General features: G+C 40.5%; 1 protein-coding gene across 12 annotated transcripts in view; it reads right to left on the bottom strand.

The window, feature by feature from the left end:
- Fhit (fragile histidine triad diadenosine triphosphatase) overlaps positions 1-18,180 on the bottom strand; it is a 1,536,882-nt gene that overhangs the window by 27,295 nt on the left and 1,491,407 nt on the right. The window lies entirely within an intron of this gene.

Here is an 18,180-nt window from a genome sequence, read left to right as displayed (position 1 = left end):
TGTAAATGAGTTCATTTTCCATTCTCAGTTTGTTTTCTAATTTTTTTAAAAGAAGTAACAGATTTCTGAATCTAAGTGTACCTGCAACAATAGAAACTATGAGAAAACAGCATAGAAAACTAACAACTTACTCAATTCAGTTTCTCCATAGACCATTCTCTCTCCATGTAAAATATGTATATAACACATATTCACATACATTTACATATGTAAATATTTAAGAGCAAGTATATGTTTAAGATTAGAGTGGACAACATGTCTATTCTATCAGAGAGCAAGTTTTCAGTCAAGTTTAATCTCTCTCTTTTTTTTCCCTTTTTTTTTTTTTTTGTTTTGGTTTTTCGAGACAGGGTTTCTCTGTGTAGCTTTGTGCCTTTCCTGGAACTCACTTGGTAGACCAGGCTGGCCTCGAACTCACAGAGATCGGCCTGGCTCTGCCTCCCCAGTGCTGGGATTAAAAGCGTGTGCCACCAACGCCCGGCTTAATCTCTCTCTTAATCTCCTTTTGTAATTCAGTTTGTTACCAATCTGCTTTATATGTGCCATAATAAGCTGAAGGTGCAACTTGCTCGCAGGATGCAGTGTAGTGGTTCATGTAAAGGTGACTAGGCAGATGGTCGGATAGCACTGTCGATGATGGCCAGCATGATTTGGAGGGCAGCTTCTCTGCTGCTCATATTTCACACAATCCTTATAGCTTCCTTTAAGGGGAACACTACTTAAATCCATTTACCTTGAAGGGATTGGGGGTGTGTGGATCTCAGGAAATTCATTTACTCATCCAGGTAGATAATGCCAAGTGCCAGCATTGTTTCCTTTATCTTGGAGAATCCATAATTACTATCCCCATTTCACTGCATAAATACTCACTTTGAACTTGGATACTTTGAAAACAACTTTGGGAGTTCAGCAAAACATGCTGATCAGGTATCAATGGGTAAGGTATAAACAGGACAAGCTGACCACTGGAAACCATGGTAAAATGAAAGAAGAGAATCACTCTACACAGTTGTCCTGTGACCTCCACACACATGCTGTGGCATGCATCTCTAACCCCCACTACACACACACACACACACACACACACACACACACACACACACACACACACACACACACACCACAATATTAATAAATACAAAATTTCAACTAAAGTGGTAATATTCATTCTCTTGGGCCCCAAACCCTCAGCATAGTCCAGAGACTCCACTCTGGCAGCCTGCAGCAGGTAGAGACTTCCCTCTATTTATCTCAGCAGCTTTGATGTGGAAGGCAAAATAGTACAGGAAAGATTTCCTTGCTTTCCAGCAGGGCTGAATTTCCACACAGAGGAAGTCTGAGCCTAAATGAGGTTCATTAGCATAGAACTAGGCCACAAATATCTTCATGAGGGTCATGGATCTTCCTTTCACAATTTGGCTGCCAGCACACTGGTTTTCCATTTTGCCATATAGATTTAATTCTTCTTAGTGGAAGAAAGCACATTAAGAAGTCATTTCCTTGCTGTAGAGGCAGATAGGACGCAGTTGCTACAGGCAAGTCAAATGGGATTGCTGTTCTACCCGAGAACTAATTTTCATTTTGCTACTACCTTTGGGTCTGTTGTAAATCTATCTTGTAACAGTTTGATGGGAAAGACAAGGAGCAATGCAAAAGCCAGAGAACGGGGCCTTCCCACTGTGGCACTGCCGTAGGAAGACACAGAAATCAAGCTTTAAGCAGCCATGTCAACACAGACCGTACCAGATGATTCCAAATAATTTAGAGGCTAAGAACATTAATGCTTCCTGGTTATTAGGCACCCTTCTGTTGATGTCATATGCCTTACAGATGGCAGCACTTAGACATTGTTTACGGGAGCTAGGAAACCAATAGAACAAACTAGACATGTTTGCAAAGTTCTGTTGGACATGACTGTTAATAAAACTTTTGAGGTTTCCTCTTAAAGGATCCAGTTGGAAATTTGTACTTTTGTTCAAGTCAACTGAACCTTGGATTCCTGTTGTACACACTAGAGAAACTTTAAAAGATACAACTTACACCAAGGATTCTGATTAAATATTCTGAGATTTTGAAAAAGAAAAAAATCCCATAACTATTGAAGGAAAGATCTCTATGTATGTAGATAAGAGCTCTTACATGAACAGAAGTATAGCTATCAACTTGTATCTGTGCCATCAACTTTTCATAGGGTACCAAATTTGTTCAAGTCTCAGATATGAAATGATATATATATATATATATACATATATATATATAGTATTTGCATATAACCTTTGTATATCATCTGACATGCTTTCCCATCTGTAAACTGTCTATAAATCCCAATACAACACAAATGCTATGAAAATAGTCATTCTACTTGTGTTCAGTAGAGATGCCATTTCTTTTCTGCTATTTTTGATCAGTGGTTGCTTGAACCCTTAGATGACAACCCACAGACCTAGGGCTCACTGTAGCTCATCCATCTTTAAGCCCATTCCTCAGGTCCTTTCAACTGTATCATCTCTGTCTTTTGCAAACCCCACTGTAGCATGGTTTTCTTTTGTTTAGTGTAAGTCAAAGGGGCTTCTGGGTGGCAACATTTGTCTGAGCAGCACGATAATGCTAATTAGTTCAGGAGTTTGCAGTCTCTTCAGGAACTGAAAGACTTCGAATCACACAGGAGGGCAAGATTTCTGCTTTAGTAGAGCCATGGTGGAGACTAGGAAATTAAATCTGCAGAAGTTTGTGGAAAAATTCTGAGGTAACCAAAGAATATGGTTGCAGTACTCCATTGCTAGGCTAACAAAGTAGATTTCCACAATCTTAAGCAATAGCTTGCCCAAAAATGCCAGTTTGACTTGAGTGAACCTTAGTTGGGAGTTTCATTTGTAAATGAACTTCCAGAAGACTTTGGGCTGCAAGAAGGGAAAGGCAATGCCTACTTACTATTACAGACAACAGTCAATCTGTCCCTGCAGTGCCAGGAACCAGTATGCTCTCCTGCAGTCAAAGACACCCACACAGGGAAGATAGACATTAAATGGTTGATTTTCGGTGCTGTGGGATTACCAAATGGAAAGAAGCATGGTCGAGGTCACCTTGTTGCAAAGCTTCTGGAGTCACCTAGATTTCACAAAGAAATGGTGTTATAATAATAGTAATGGTAGCCAGGCAGGATGGCACATGCCTTTAATCCCAGCCCTTGAATGGATCTCTGTGAGTTCCATGCCAGCCAAGGCTACATTGAGAGACCCTCTCTCAAAAAACAAACAACAGAAGAGTGATGGGAGAGAGGGTGTTATCTAAGGAGTATCCAACAAGGGCTCTCCAGGCTGCTAAAGTAGAGTTTATGATTTAACACTAACAAGAACAATTTCCTTCACCTCACTTTCCATCTCTGTAGAATGGAAGCAGGAGAAACTTGTCTGCAGTAGCTGACACAGAAAGGGTGCCCACATTTGCTGTGGCTTCTGGCAGTTTCTACCATTACGGTTATTAGTGTTAGGTTGTACACTGTCCTTAAAAGTGACCATTGACCACCCCAGCAAGTTGTTTTCAAGAATCTAAGAACCTTGCCCCCTTCCATGACTCTCTAGTGGTATTAACATTCTGGCCTTATCTGTTCCCTCAAGGACAGAAAGTTACAGTCAGAACTGAAATCCCTACCAATTAATTCTAATGACACATCATGTCTAAAACAGAACTTAGACCCTTCATTTCTATAACCACACATAGTAATCCCTAGCTTCCAGGTTGCTGCAAGGAGAAGTGAGTCATGACACAGAGACGTACTACAGGAAGCAAATCAGCATCCTAGAATGAAAGCACATGGTGAAGGTCAAAGACAATCCAAATTACCCTTGGAGCATGGTAGCCATGTTTGGCATATTAAGAGTAAAACATTCAGTTAATTGTTTGACATAGCAATATTTCATGAATTATCTGGGGCCAGACTTATAAAAAAAATTGTGTGTGTGTGTGTGTGTGTGTGTGTGTGTGTGTGTGTGTGCTTTTTTGTGTACACACAGAAGCCGGGTGATGAATGCCAGGTCTCTTCTATAATTACTATATTTCCCCAAACTCTCTCACTGAACCTGAAGCTTGCTGATTCACCTAGACTGGTTTACCAGACAAGACCCTGGAATCAAGAGTACAGGTGTATGGTGCCATGCCTAGCTTTTCCCTTGGGTGCTGGGGACCAAACTCAGATCCTCATGTTTATGCAGCAAACACTTTATTCATAGCCATTTTTCTAGCCCTACATGTTTTTACTTAGTGAAATCCAAATTTAAATGGGCTTCCATATTTGATCTGGTAAGTCACCTTAGGAGACTCTTAGGAAATTGCCACAGAAAGACCTACAGTGGATAACCGGGTTGTCCCAAACCTATTTAGCTGTGGACTGTTGTGGATGGCAGATTGCACAAGCATCAAATTCAAGAATAGCATTATATGTGCTCTATTATATGTGCTCTATATTGCCACTATTATTATTGTGTAGAGTCTTGCACAAATCATGAGCACTGTTTTAACTCTATAGTGCATTGATTACAAGACTTCTTCATGTTTTAACATCTCTGAAATCAAAATGTGACCTGTCATGAACAGTGAGTCACAGTTTGATTGTTGGGGTTTTTATTTAGTGCATAGCAGCACTGTGACTGTGTTGGGATTTGATGTACTGGAATTCTCCACCTCTTCTCTCTGCCTTAAGTCCCAGAAGCTAAACATGACTCAGCTTGCTGTGACAGTGCTCAACATCAAGGCTCTCTTTCTTCTGATGCCACAAGAGTTGAAATTCCTCAGATACTTTGTTATTTGAAGGAAGGCCTGTAGCAAAGTTTGCAAAAACTTGAACTGAAGTCTTTATTCCCATTCAACATATTGAAGTCTGTGATGGCTCCTCCAAGGGAATTCTGTTTCTATAAAACTTTTGAAAAGAGATTTTTAAAAAATGTATCTGCAGTCATCTCACTTGATCTGTTTGAAATGACTTTCGGAGAAGGAAGTGTTAAGAGGATTTCTGCTAGAAGTGCTGATATGTATGGATTCTGACACTGCTCCCCTGCACATTGAGTGCGTTATCACACGGTATATGGGGAAATGATGAATTCCCCATGTAATGCTGAAGTTGTCTTGGCTATTGATGCTTTTCTAGTTCTCTAATGGAATACAGTAGGAGGAATGATTCACAGTAATTTGAATGTTTTGCAGAATGTGGAACTAACCTGTAGTAAATGTCAAGCTGCCTTCAAAGGGGAGAAAACTAATTTAATGTGTTCCTTAAGAGGCAAGCATCAGAGTAGAAACCTAGTTGCTCTTATAAAAGACTATATTTTGTTGTTATCAGTTTTATAGGACAACATTCAGAAGAAAGAGCTTGAATAAACTATTACCATGGGTGAGTATTTCTGTTTGTGTAGGAGTTATGTAAATAAATTATTGAAAGGAAAACTATTATGTTGAATAGGACAGTAAATCTTTCATTTTTAAATCTCTGATTCTCTTGTTATTGCTCTCAACTAAACTAACTTTACCAAACACACGTTCTTTTCCAGGCTCTGTGCTAGGTTTTATGAGTGATGTCTTGATAAGTGAGCCAAAAATCCTTGTCTTCTGGAGTCTAATTCAAGCAGGCTGATTCATGTTTATATCATGTAATGGGAGTAGGAATGGTGGAACTGAAGTGGAAGTTCTATCAAAATGTTCTTAGAAAAGGAGACTAACTCTTGCTAGAGTGAGAGTCTGAGGTTGTCTTTAAACATAACAGAGATTGGGAATGGGTTTAATACCTGGTGTGAGGAAAGGGTTTCATTATTCTGAGCAATGAAAACATTGTCTATGAGCACATACTGTCTGAGCCAGTTCTATATCATGTGCACTTGGCTGGCATCACCTGCTAACCACAGCAGGTTTCCTGATGAATCTTAACATGTTCTGAGCAGCTTCCAACCTGAACCTGGCTGTCCCAATAGTTTAAAGATGGGACACACATGCCAGTGACCCAGAAGATGGTCCCCCCTCCAGTGCTACAAATGCAATACTATGAATTACTTTGAATCTGTGGACTAGGGAGTGTGCTCAGTGCTCAAAAGTACACTTTGCTCTTGCAGAGGACCTGGGTTTGATTCCCAGCACCCACATGGTGACTTGCAACCATCTGTAACTACATTCCCAGGGAATTTGACACCCTCTTCTGTCCTCTGTGGGTGCCAGGCAAACACATGGTTCACAGACATACAAGCAGGCAAAACATTCATACAAATAAAACAGTAAAATAAATAAATCTAAAACATTGCACATTATCTAGCTTTGAATCCTATTCTTTCAGTTATGTTTTAGGCTTTCTAATCGACCAGGAAAAGGTCTTAATGAGTTTTATATGTTCTGAATGCAGCACCAACATGACTTCTGACACAATGGAAGAAGCCATCCAGAATGTATCTGCTACAAAATTGTTTTATTTAGATCATTTTCATCTTACAGCAAATTATCTGTGGTCTCTTTGAAGGAAAGTTATTGAAGTTGAAAATAAGTTTTGAAAAATGTATTATCAAAAAATAGGTATGGTTAGTTAATGTGGGCTTTAGTTTGGGTAAAGTAAGTAGACAGTCACAAGAGGAGAATAACTTTCCATAAAGAATATCTGGAGAAAGAATTCTAGAAGGATAAGCCATGGGAGCTGGGATGGTATGGACAGGGAGTGTAGGGGCCTGAGTTCCCTATAACCTAGCACGATAGTTAACCAGGGGCCTGGCTCTGCCTGTAGATATGCCCTCTGTTCTGGCACGTGTCTATATAGTGCTGGCTTCCCTACAGAGACTGCTCTGAAACAGTGTGAAAATCCTTCTCTTCCTGCCCCAAAGGTGTTCTATTTCTATTCAGTCGCACAGTAGCCAAAGTCTTTCTGGATGCTGAGCAGATTTGCCCATATGAACACTCAATCTGCACTATCTTAGGAGCCTGATAAATCAGCTCTTGTGTCTTGTTTCATTTTGCTTTCTGACATGATCTACTATGTAGTCCTGGTTCATCCCCCTGCCTTGGACTCCTGAGTGATAGGATTACAGGTGAGTGCCTCCAATCTCGGCTCAGCCCTTGCTTTAACCTGAGGCTTTTCTCTATTGTTTTCCTTTCCTTAAAACCACTGGGCTCTTCAAATATCTCTTCATTAAAAAATGCATTCACTGTCTCCTTTCTTATACTTGCATGAGGAATCTCATAAACCCTCTGGGTGTCTCCATTGATCAGGAAGATTCCAAAGCCAGTTATTTGTCAGATTATAAAGAAATCCAGGTAGTCACCAGAACATTTACCATTTTATTAGTTGACAAAGATTGGACTGAACCATAACTTGCTTGAAATAGTTTTTGTATGTATGCACTGTCTATGGGGTCAAAATGCTGAAATCAGCTCCTCTATTATTAGTGTCATTCCAATTTGAAGTATAGAGAGTTGTTTAAGAATTTGTAACTGCCCCCCTCCATTATTTATCAATGAGAAAAATCATAGCACTTGAAAATAATTATGCCAAACCACTACTATAACAGAGTCCAATTGCTTAACCAATTATACACTAAAGTATCACATTGTCAAACCAATTGCCAAAGCAGCAGATGAGACTTTGTGAGCTTTAGAATAGATTTTATTCAACTAACTGTGAACACTATGGCAATCAAATGTAAACATAAAACCTGTACAATAAACGTGGGCGTTCCAGGTTGGTCACATGCCATAAACAAACAAACAAACAACTGCCTTCAATGACTTACACTAGACTGTGCAGTTTCCCACAAATCATGTTAAAAGTAGTTGAACAAACAGCAAATGTGACTCCTGGTCCTGAGCGGAGCTGATTTAAATTGAAACATGCAGAAAGTCACCTGTTAGGAGAGCAATCACTGTAGCTCTGCTGAAATGCATATATGACAAAAATCCAATGGACCTGCCAGGATGCTTCATGTCTGGCCATCATCATTTCTTATAGCATATTGGGCAGAAAGAAAGCCCAGAGCTTAGTGGTGAGGGTTGGTGTACAACTTGTTATGCCTGAGAATCATCATCGCAGACAGGATGAAGTATGCCTGCCTTATCTTTAGGACACCCCACTGTTACGTCCTTCTGCTGTGCTGAGTCTCCTTTATTAGGGTCATGACTGACCTCACTTAACAGCTGGCCTCCGGTATTCAGATGCATACCGCATTACAGTGAAAGCCGTCTCCTGGAGTTGGGTCAAGAAATCAATTGCATCCACTAGCAGTTCTTTGCTCTTTAAATAATTATAGGCTCCTGACAATTTTGACTTTAGTCAAAAGATTCCTGTCTCAGGCTTGTGTTTATGAAGAAATGAACAAACCACTGTAATGTCCCTCTTTGTATCCTCACCACTCACCATTTCGGACACCTGGGGCCCATCTGAAAGCCATCTGCCCAGTGTGTCCCGAACCGCTGCTTCATTCCCAACATACTTACTTCAACTTCACTGTCCCATTTTCCTCATGAAACCCTCAAGTCAGCTAGGAACATAAATTCCTCAGCTCATGGTGTAGCTACTTTGGAGCAGTAATTGTTTCTATTAATGTTTGCTGGCTCCCACTATACCCCTAGACCCCTTGCTAATCTCTTTGGAGTTTTGATTAGGTCAACATTTTTGTGCACACAGGCTGTACAACAGCATAGAAAACATAAGCACAGTTGCACATAGAGAGCAACTCAAGCTGGGATCAAGAGCCAGCTGGAGCTCCTCCTCATCTGAGGCAAATTGCATCTCAGGGCAGTTCTCAGAAAGTAATCATGGATCATCGACATCTCACCCCAGGCTCCATCTTAGCTGAGCTCTACTGGTTTTCCAGTGGGTGGGAAATTGGTGAAGTGACAGGGACTAGAGATTTCTACCAGTTTGATTTCCTCAGGCCTCCTGCTTCTAAAAACATGCTCACTGAGAAATGAAATGAAACTCTGTCTAAAAGCCGAATCTGCCATGGCACAACTCCGGAGAAGGAAGCATTTATTTAAAAAGCAATTTCTTTGGCCAGTTATGTTCTATAAGCCTTTCCCCCTGTGTTTCAGATATTGGTGTTTGAACAAGAGTGTTCTCCTTTAATCCTGGAGTGATGTCAACCTTCAGTACTTAGAACAGGGGATGGAAGAGGCAGAGGGCCAATTTCTGCCTCCTTTTGAATCTCCTGAACACTTTGTTTCTTATTTGCTATGCCACATATGGCTTATTTTTTCAAAGGCACCTCACAGGGTTTTTAGAAACATACTCTCTAGGCAAGATAACTCTCCCCTAAGAGGACAGAATGTCTTCCCTATAGGAAGCTAAGCCAACACACAGCCAAAAAAGCCAGGCAAGCTCACAACAAATAATGCATGTAGACACAGCCTCAGATGCCTTCTTAACCCAATATTCTAAGCAGCATCAACTATGCTTTCAAGATAAAACACATTTGGAAAAGCTGGCCCAGATGGGGCTTTGTACACTCCTAGTTCCTATGCATTGATGCTCTTTCTTTGCTGAATCCATTCCATTATTCAACAGATAGTACTATGCTGGTGCACTGTACTTCACACTACAATAATAAACAGTTTAGACGGCACTTAGCACCCTTGAGACACTGTAGGCAAGCAACTAACAAGTATGATCATCCCTCATTCTCCTATGAAGAGTTCAGAACTCACCTCATCCCTGTAGATGTGAAAATCCATCCTTTAGATAAGGTGACATGGGACTTTTATATATTCTTCTGTATACTTTAAACCATTCCTTTGTTACTTATAATACTTAATGCACATGAGTACTAGAGAAATATTTGGTATGTAGCACTGTTTAGGCAATAACAAGAAAAAGAAGGGGGAAAAAGTCTATACCTGGGTCCCTTATACCCAAACGTGTCACTTCCATGAGAACAGGGGAGACTGACATTTTGTACTGTGGTCTACAAAAAGTGCTTTGAGGAGAGGGACCACTAGGCTGAGAGAGCTCACCAATCACCAAGTGCAAACACTGGGAGGAAGGAAAGAGATGTAGTATGGGCTGTTTACTGGCCAAATGGCAAATGACCGGAGCAGAGTTAAATAGAGAGTGAAAGACAAGCAGGGAGCCACAAGTGTCAGAGAGAAGAAGACTGAACAGTTTATTATCAACACACTCTTATTCAGCCTCCTCCTGTGATGCATTCAGAAGACAGTGTCAGGCAGGAGTGATAATCCCAGATGGAGGGAGCTGAAGGTGGAGAGGGCAGACAAAAGCAGCTGGAGTCAACATCCTCTCCAGCCAGCATCATCATCTCCAGCCAGCAGCAGTACCACTGCTTGAATAGATGTTTACTTGCTGGGCCTCTCATCTCATCCACCTTAACATCAGGCGCTGCTAATGAGATACTTTGCACAGAGAAGTAGGTGAGCAGTGAGCCATTTATGCAAGTGGTGGCCTCCGCTAAGCCAGGAGGACGCAGCTGGCCTGGCAAACGTCTTCCTGCATGCCCATTGCATGTTGGGCAAAGCTTCAAGAGCCACACCAGCAACAGCTGCCCTGGGGCTGGCACCAGGACTCATGTCTGGGCACACGAAAAATGACTAACATAAAATCTCTCTTTTCAGAACTCAGTCCTTCCTTCTATGGGAATAGGCCCCAGGTGACCAAACCACATCCCCTGAAGCTGTCCCTCACCTATTAGAAGTCACTGCCTCTGATGCCTACAAATCTATTACTTTCTCACTGGAGCTGTCCCCGCACCCTTCAAAGAGCCTGGCCCATATGAGTGCATTGTACAAACAAGGTAGGAGGCAACCTTTCCCAAATGCCTCTCTCTGTTTCCTTTAAAACCTTCTTTAATGAAGACATAAAGCCTCAACTGCAACTGGAACACTGAGTTTCCCACACATGACAGCAGATCTTTCTCACCCAGGATTTAAGTGCTTTTCTCTTCTTTTAGCCAGAAAATTTGAAAGCAATCAAGCTTTCCTTGCTATTAGTTCAACTGCTCATTTTATATACCCTACAATTTTTCACAACCCAAAAACCAATATATGCCACAAATTAGGCAAATGCCCCTTGTTTCCTCCCCACCCCCCACTCACACACATACAAACAATTTTACCACTGTGAAAAATTAAAATGCAGTAACAGAGTTGTGACAATTTCAAAACATTTTTCTAGAAAAGGACCCTCACCTATCTCAACTTTCTACTATGAATCCCATGCCCCCAATTTTATTGCTGAGAATTCTCAATAGGCCATGGAGAGGGTCATGCCTAGGAGAAATAAGTAGAGATAAAGATGAGCACATATGTCCTCATTGAAAACATTTGTCTTTTTGTTGTTCCCAAGCCCAGCTGAAAGTATTATTGTTGGGAGTTAGTGAGTGAAGGACCCATCAAAAGCTTGCAGAAGAGTTAATCTTTTAATTAATCTCACCTTCATCCTGCTCAAAAGTTTAAAGCTTTAAAGGACAAAATGTAAAAATGCTTTGAAATAAATTCTTACAATTTCTGACTTCTATTTAAAGGTCCAGACACAAATATATGAAAAATGCGTGTTCCTAGAATCAGAGTGTGACATGGCAGATGATTTATGGCACTCTGAACCAAACAGGCCTGTAACATTTGAATCCTGTCTACCATATTGCTTCTCAGGGTGTTGATGTCATAGCTTGCATGATCCAGGAGTGAGGATGATCCTGAACCCATAAGGCAATGTGATCCTTTATTGTTCAGTTGTGTGAGGATTGTACTCTATAACTTGTAGGTCAGTCATGTCCTATTGGAGTAGAGGAATAAAGTCTGGATCAGGAGAGTAGAATATTATAAAGAAAAGAAAACAAATGTTCTCAACTCTTAGTCCCAAGTCTTATAGCCATTTCTGTCACTTACACACATGATACAAAGTTAATGGAAAAATACCATCTTCAGCTATAAGTGAATTTGAGATTTAACTACACCTGCTAAGACTGTGGGCTGGAAAAGATAGGGACCCTCAGGGTCATTCTGACATTTATACTAAGAGTATACATGGGATCAACCTCTTCACAAACCAGTTTGACTTTATTGCCTAATATTGTCTGTGAGATATTCACCACCATATTCTCAGCTCACCATATTTGCTCTATTTCCCATTTATGTAGCAGAGTACCCCTTGTCTAGATGCTAATAACATGCCTACAATCACAATATAAATTTGTGCTCTTTCTATAATTTATAACCTCTTTGAGTCTGTTTGTTTATGTTGATTCCTAAAGCAAGACTGCATTTTGAGGGTTCTGCAACTCCATTATTGCTGCTTTCCACTGAGGAAAGGAACAGTGCACTGATTTCTATTTGCATAGAAAACATGCTCAGGATATTAAAAAAAAGATTCATTTCCAAACTATTTTGACATTGGCAATAACTGTTCATTGACATTAGACAGAAGCCTGGTAGCTAAATTATTAGTTCAAATCTGTAAGTGTTCCTAATTGGTTATCAGATTGTGGCTAGCTGGATGCCAAAAATCAAACATTTTCAAGTCACACAAACTGATTTTTTTGGCATTCCAAAGCAAAATAGTCCAATGATTAACTGTCCTTTCACTTGGAAAATGGTTAGCTTGGGCTTTGAGTGCACAGGCCCATCTACTTACAAACGAAGTTAGATTCAGGGTTGGGTCTTTCAGCAAAAAGACAGCAAAACCACCACGAATAAATGATGCTCTATGGAAAATGGCCTGCTGTCCTGGCTGAGGGAGAAATGTTCTTGGTCCAGTTCTGGGGCCTTTCTGCTCTAGGAGAGTGGACATCAAATGGTGGGAACCCAAGAATATGATGGCATCATTATGTTGTTCTATTTTGATTGCAATGAATGGAGCATCTGCTTCCTGCTTGGCACTGTGCTGGGTGTATACAGTGCTGCTACAAAGAGGATGTCTTAGGTTTCTATTGCTGTCATTAAAGCACCATGATACAAACAACTTGGGGAGAAAAGGGGTTTTTTTTTTGGCTTTGGGGCAAAATGCCCATCATCGGGAGAAGCCAAGGCAGGAACTGAGTCAGGGAAGGAACCCGGTAGCAGAAATCAAAGCAGAGGCCATGGAAGAGTGCTTCTTACTGGCTTTTCACCATGGTTCACTTAGTTTTCTTTTTGATAGAATCCAGGATCACCTGGCAAAAGTGGTACCATTCACGTCAGTAAAGGTTGAGAGATATGATCTTATATTATGTGTGTTAGAACTATAGTACCCTACTCCTATATTCTGTTTTTCCGTATTTAACAATGCCTAAGGTTTTCTAAGCATTCTGAAAAGAGTAAAGTCTACAGTGAAGCACTTTTAAATTAACTAATTGGGTAAATAAAGTATGTATGCATCTGTGTGAGTGTATTCACACATATGCCTGTAGCTTCATGTACAGAGGCCATATGTGTCATGTGTTCATGTATTACCTTTTCCTGGGGAGTGCAAGTGAGTGTCCATTTACCCCACATGGTTACCAACAACAGAAGTTTGATTTCACCAGAGTCCAACTTGGTAACATCAATGAGTTTATTGAGTTTGCCAACAGAACACAGGTGAATGGTTATTTATAGGACTATAGATAGCACTGGAAGAGCTGTAGCACTAGTATTATCCCATCCTGGATGGAAGACTCCTTGGACCTGGCATGGTAGGCATAGTTGTTGTTGAGTGCTGAAGTTTGAACTCTAGCCCTCATAACTATAAAGCAAAAACTCTTAACCATGAAACCATCTGACCATCTCCCTTGGAGCATTTTCATAATAGCAATGGTTTTTAACCTTACTAATGCTGTGACCTTTTAATATAGTTCTTTGTGTTGTGGTAATCCCCAACCATAAAATTATTTCATTGCTACTTCATAACTGTAATTTTAATACTGTTATAAATCATAATGTAAATATCTAATATATGTGGGATATATGATATGCCCAAAGTTCGTGATGCAAAGATAACCACTGATATATAGCATCTCACTCAGTTAATTTTCTCACTATACAGAGAAGCAAAACAAAGTCTGGGAAGATTATGCAAATTACTTCAAATTGAAGCACCAAAGCACCCCTATTTCAAGCAAGCCTCTCACCACAGCTTAAAACAGGCCTGAGTTTCAAAATTCTCAAAGCTGCTGACATAGGTGCCAGGAACTCAAAAGCACAAAGTCAGGATGTTTGAAGGACTATCTGGTAGCAACAGATTAATCACAGAACGCCCAATGCATAGTCTTTAAAGACAGTCTTTAAAGTTTGACAAACAACTGGTCAAAACTACAAAGTAAGATAACACAGAAATTTTGAAAACTTGAGCCAATCAGAATTGAGCCTGTACTAGCACCCCTAACTGATGTAACCTTGTGATTTTTGCCTTTAAAAACTGAGCTTGCAGAGGGGGCGGGCACTTCCTCCAGCCTTCACTGTGTCAGGGTGCTTGACCAAGGTCCCTGCTGTGCACCTTGAACTGCTCCAATAAACCTTGCTCTTGCATTTCGGTGAGTTCATGTCTCTAGTGGTCTCTTCGGGGATCTCACACCTAGGGCACAACACAAATGTCTGCACTTCTGAATTGTTTTTCTGTTTAAATAGGATCCTCAGTTAAATATAATAGAAGTGGCCTGCTTCTAACTTTTAACTTGGAGACCAAAACTAAAGAAAAAATGTGTGTATGCAGGATGGGGAATGATGCATCTAGGAACCCTGAAGGCAGAAGCAAGAGGATCACTATGTTAGTAAAAATTTGTGGGGAATCCTGGCAGAGTTACCACATGTTACCAGAGAACTGGGGTCCTTTCTTGGGGTTCTTCATCTTGTAAATAAAAGAATTTAAGAACCTACTCAAAAGGATGTTCCAGGGCAATTTTATCTGAGTTTAAAGGAGAACACCCAGGGCAGGTAAACAGTTGATCTTGATAGTTTTCTGGAAGAGGAAGAAGGGACACAGTCAAGCCATGCCATTTGAGTTCAGCTGGCCTGGAGGTCAGCCCCATGGCAGACATGGAGCTACATGGCAAGGAGTGGAGCCTTAGAGAAAGTGCAAAAAAATGCAAAGTACCAAAAAATAGCATCCAAAAGACAGACTGGAGAAGGAACAAAAGGGAAAGTTACACCTTTCTGTGTCAGGACTCGAGAAGGCTGGGAGACTCAACAGAATCTCATGAAGCCATGGAAGGTCTGAATAGTAGACAGGGATTCTGAAGGAAAAGTACATATCTAATTAAAAGGGATATTCTTCCTATCTCTTTAGCATGGCTTAAAGTCAACCTAACTTCCTGAAGGGTGGTCCTTAGCTCAGGTGTCTGAACAAATTAGATTAACTTTTTTGTTTTATGTAGCTTGGATGTTAGGTCTCCATTCAGACCCAAAAAACAGCTTTCTTAATGGGCCTCCACAGAACTCTGTTCAAGGCCATTGTAACAGCTGTAAGTTCAGTGTCAGCCTAGTCTATATAGTAAGTTCTAAGCCAACCAGGGATACATAGCGAGACCTTGTCAAAACAAACAAACCCTAAAGAAACATACATTAGGGACTTGCTAATTTTAAAGGTAATAACTGGATGATGAGTGACAGCCAGGGCAGCTTTACTTGGTTTCCTGATACTTGATGTCTCACACTTTGGTCCTCGACCTACCACTTCATCCTCATGTCTCAACCCATATCAACAGACAATGTTCTCTAAGCAGCCTGCTTTGCCCATCCCCAGCCCATTGCATATACTGTTTTCTATTTCATGGACTAAATAGAATAACATTTATTCCCCAGATCCACCAAAGGATGTCCATTTCAGAGATTTCAGGAGATTTATTACAAATATTATCATATGCATCTGTCTTCTTCACCAAATTATAGCTTGCATATGTGCAAAATCATGCTTATCCATGACAGTCTATCTTACATTGACCTTCAAAACATCAATGATTATGGTTAAATCAAATGCTTTAACAATGACTTCAAATTTAATACCTTAATGACAATGACCTTACAAAATCACAACTAGACATGTAGAAGGTGCTTGTGAAGTACTTTTTATCCAAATGAACCAACCATAAGAAAATACTCAGGAGGATGATACAGGTCTGCCCATCCTCTGACCTCTAATCATGGATTGATTATGCTTTGTAAATTACAAATGTTAAGGCAAGAACAGAGACATGCTGGAAAAGACATACTGAACAAATAAGATTTCTTTGCAACCCTCATCAATCTGAAATAATGAGTTATTCATCAAATTTTGATGTTACAATAAAGTTTTGAAGGATGTGGATAGAGAGCCAACTCTTGAATATCCCCTCCTAACCCATCTTTCTCCCAAGAACCCTAGTAGCTACATCCTTCTTCCCTTCAAGGACAGCTGGAGAGAAAAACATACAGCAGAAGGGTAAATGAAAGATCTGCCTGTGCCTCTTTGTGGGCTGGCAGTCTACCCTGCCAGTGACAGTTGCACTGTTTTAGAGTCTGGAAAATCACAAGGAAGCTGACCTCTGGCTGTCCCATAGGAATCATTGTTTGAAGGAGAGGCTGGGGAAAGGACAGTGAGTTGGAACTCTAGGATTCTGGGGTGCTTCAGATGGTCCATTAGCCAGTGAGAACTCATGGCTAGTCACCATCTTGAGATAGCCCTACAGTAATGCCCACATATCCTCCAACTTGACAGGTGCTAGAATCATGTGGGACACAAAATGTAAGTAACACCTAAATGTAAGTAACCACTTCATGACATGAGCTGGGCTCCCAGACTGAATCAGAAGGAGAAAGTGAGCTGAGGAGCAGCATCCATCTCTGTTTGCCTCCTCATAGATGATATGATGTGGCAAGCTGCTTCATACTCTTGAGGATATGGCTGCCCCACATGATGGACTGTATCTTTGAACTGTGCACCAAAATAAACTCTTCCTTCCTTAAGTTGCTTTTAACACATAATTTATCACAGCAACAGGACAAATAACTAGTGAACTCACTTTGTAGAAGACTAGGCATGATACCTGCTGGTTCCTACAGCCTCTTCTCATAGTGTGTGCTCTTCCACATGGCATCTTAGTTGTCCATGTCCACAGGCTATGTTCAATAGGATTTCCTTTGCCTCTAATCACTGTGAATTACACCATTTAACAGAGAGAGAGAGAGAGAGAGAGAGAGAGAGAGAGAGAGAGAGAGAGAGAGAGAGGTGTATCTATGTATGCATAACCATGTACATAGGAGCACACACACACACACACACACACACACACACACACACACACACACACACATATGTGTTTGTAGAAGCCAAAGGCTGCTGTCAGGATGTCTTCCTTGATCATTCTCATCTCATCTTTTTTTCAGTTGTTGTTTTTTTTTTCTAAATGTGGAGCTTAAAGTTTGGACTAGACTAGATGACTAGTCAACATGGAGCTTAATGTTTGGACTAGTCTAGATGACTAGTAAACATGGAGCTTGGTGTTTAGACTAGACTAGATGACTAGTCAACATGGAGCTTGGTGTTTAGGCTAGACTAGATGACTAGTCAGCTCCTCTTGTTTTCACACTCTTCCTTGCCCTGGTGTTATAGCCTCTATGGCTGTAGCTAGATCTTTTCGTAGGTTGTAGGGATTCTAACTCAGGTCCTTTTGTTTGCATGGCAAACACTCTACTTACTGAGCCACTTCCATAGGCCATTTTTAATCAGTTTATATAATTACTTGGTGCAAACCACCAGGCCAGATTTTTCTGAGCATTAGTCTAATTAACTTAAGCCTGATAATTATGTATGATCCATAGCAATATACATGGAATCTGCAGATTTTGAGCTGACTTATCTGATTCCAATAACATGGTTTCTCAAACAGTGATTTGGAAAGTTAGAAAGAAAAAAGATCCATCAGATAAATATTTGGATTTAAAATTGTTCAAGTAAAATCATTTGTCCACTTGAAATAGCTTCTCAAACGAATTGGACTGAAATAGGCCTGTGTATTCTCATGATCTGATGTGGAGCTTTCCTCACTGAGATATAATCATTTTCTCTGTCCTTTCCATCCCCTTTTGTTTCATGAAAAATGAGGACAAAGGAGAAACCAAAGAACATAGGGAAATTCCAGGACTTGTGAAAAAGGTACTGACCTTTCCCTAGCTACTCCAGGGGGCCATGATAAATTCCCACAGTCATATATGACTTAGATTATCCCATCTAATGATCCTAACAATCCTCAATGGTACATATGTACTATGGTTCAGTTG

Source organism: Peromyscus maniculatus, chromosome 9 (genome assembly GCF_049852395.1).
Source record: "Peromyscus maniculatus bairdii isolate BWxNUB_F1_BW_parent chromosome 9, HU_Pman_BW_mat_3.1, whole genome shotgun sequence".
Lineage (NCBI taxonomy): Eukaryota > Metazoa > Chordata > Mammalia > Rodentia > Cricetidae > Peromyscus > Peromyscus maniculatus.
The sequence above is the reverse complement of the archived record's forward strand: the minus strand, read 5'-3'. Positions and strand labels throughout refer to the sequence as shown.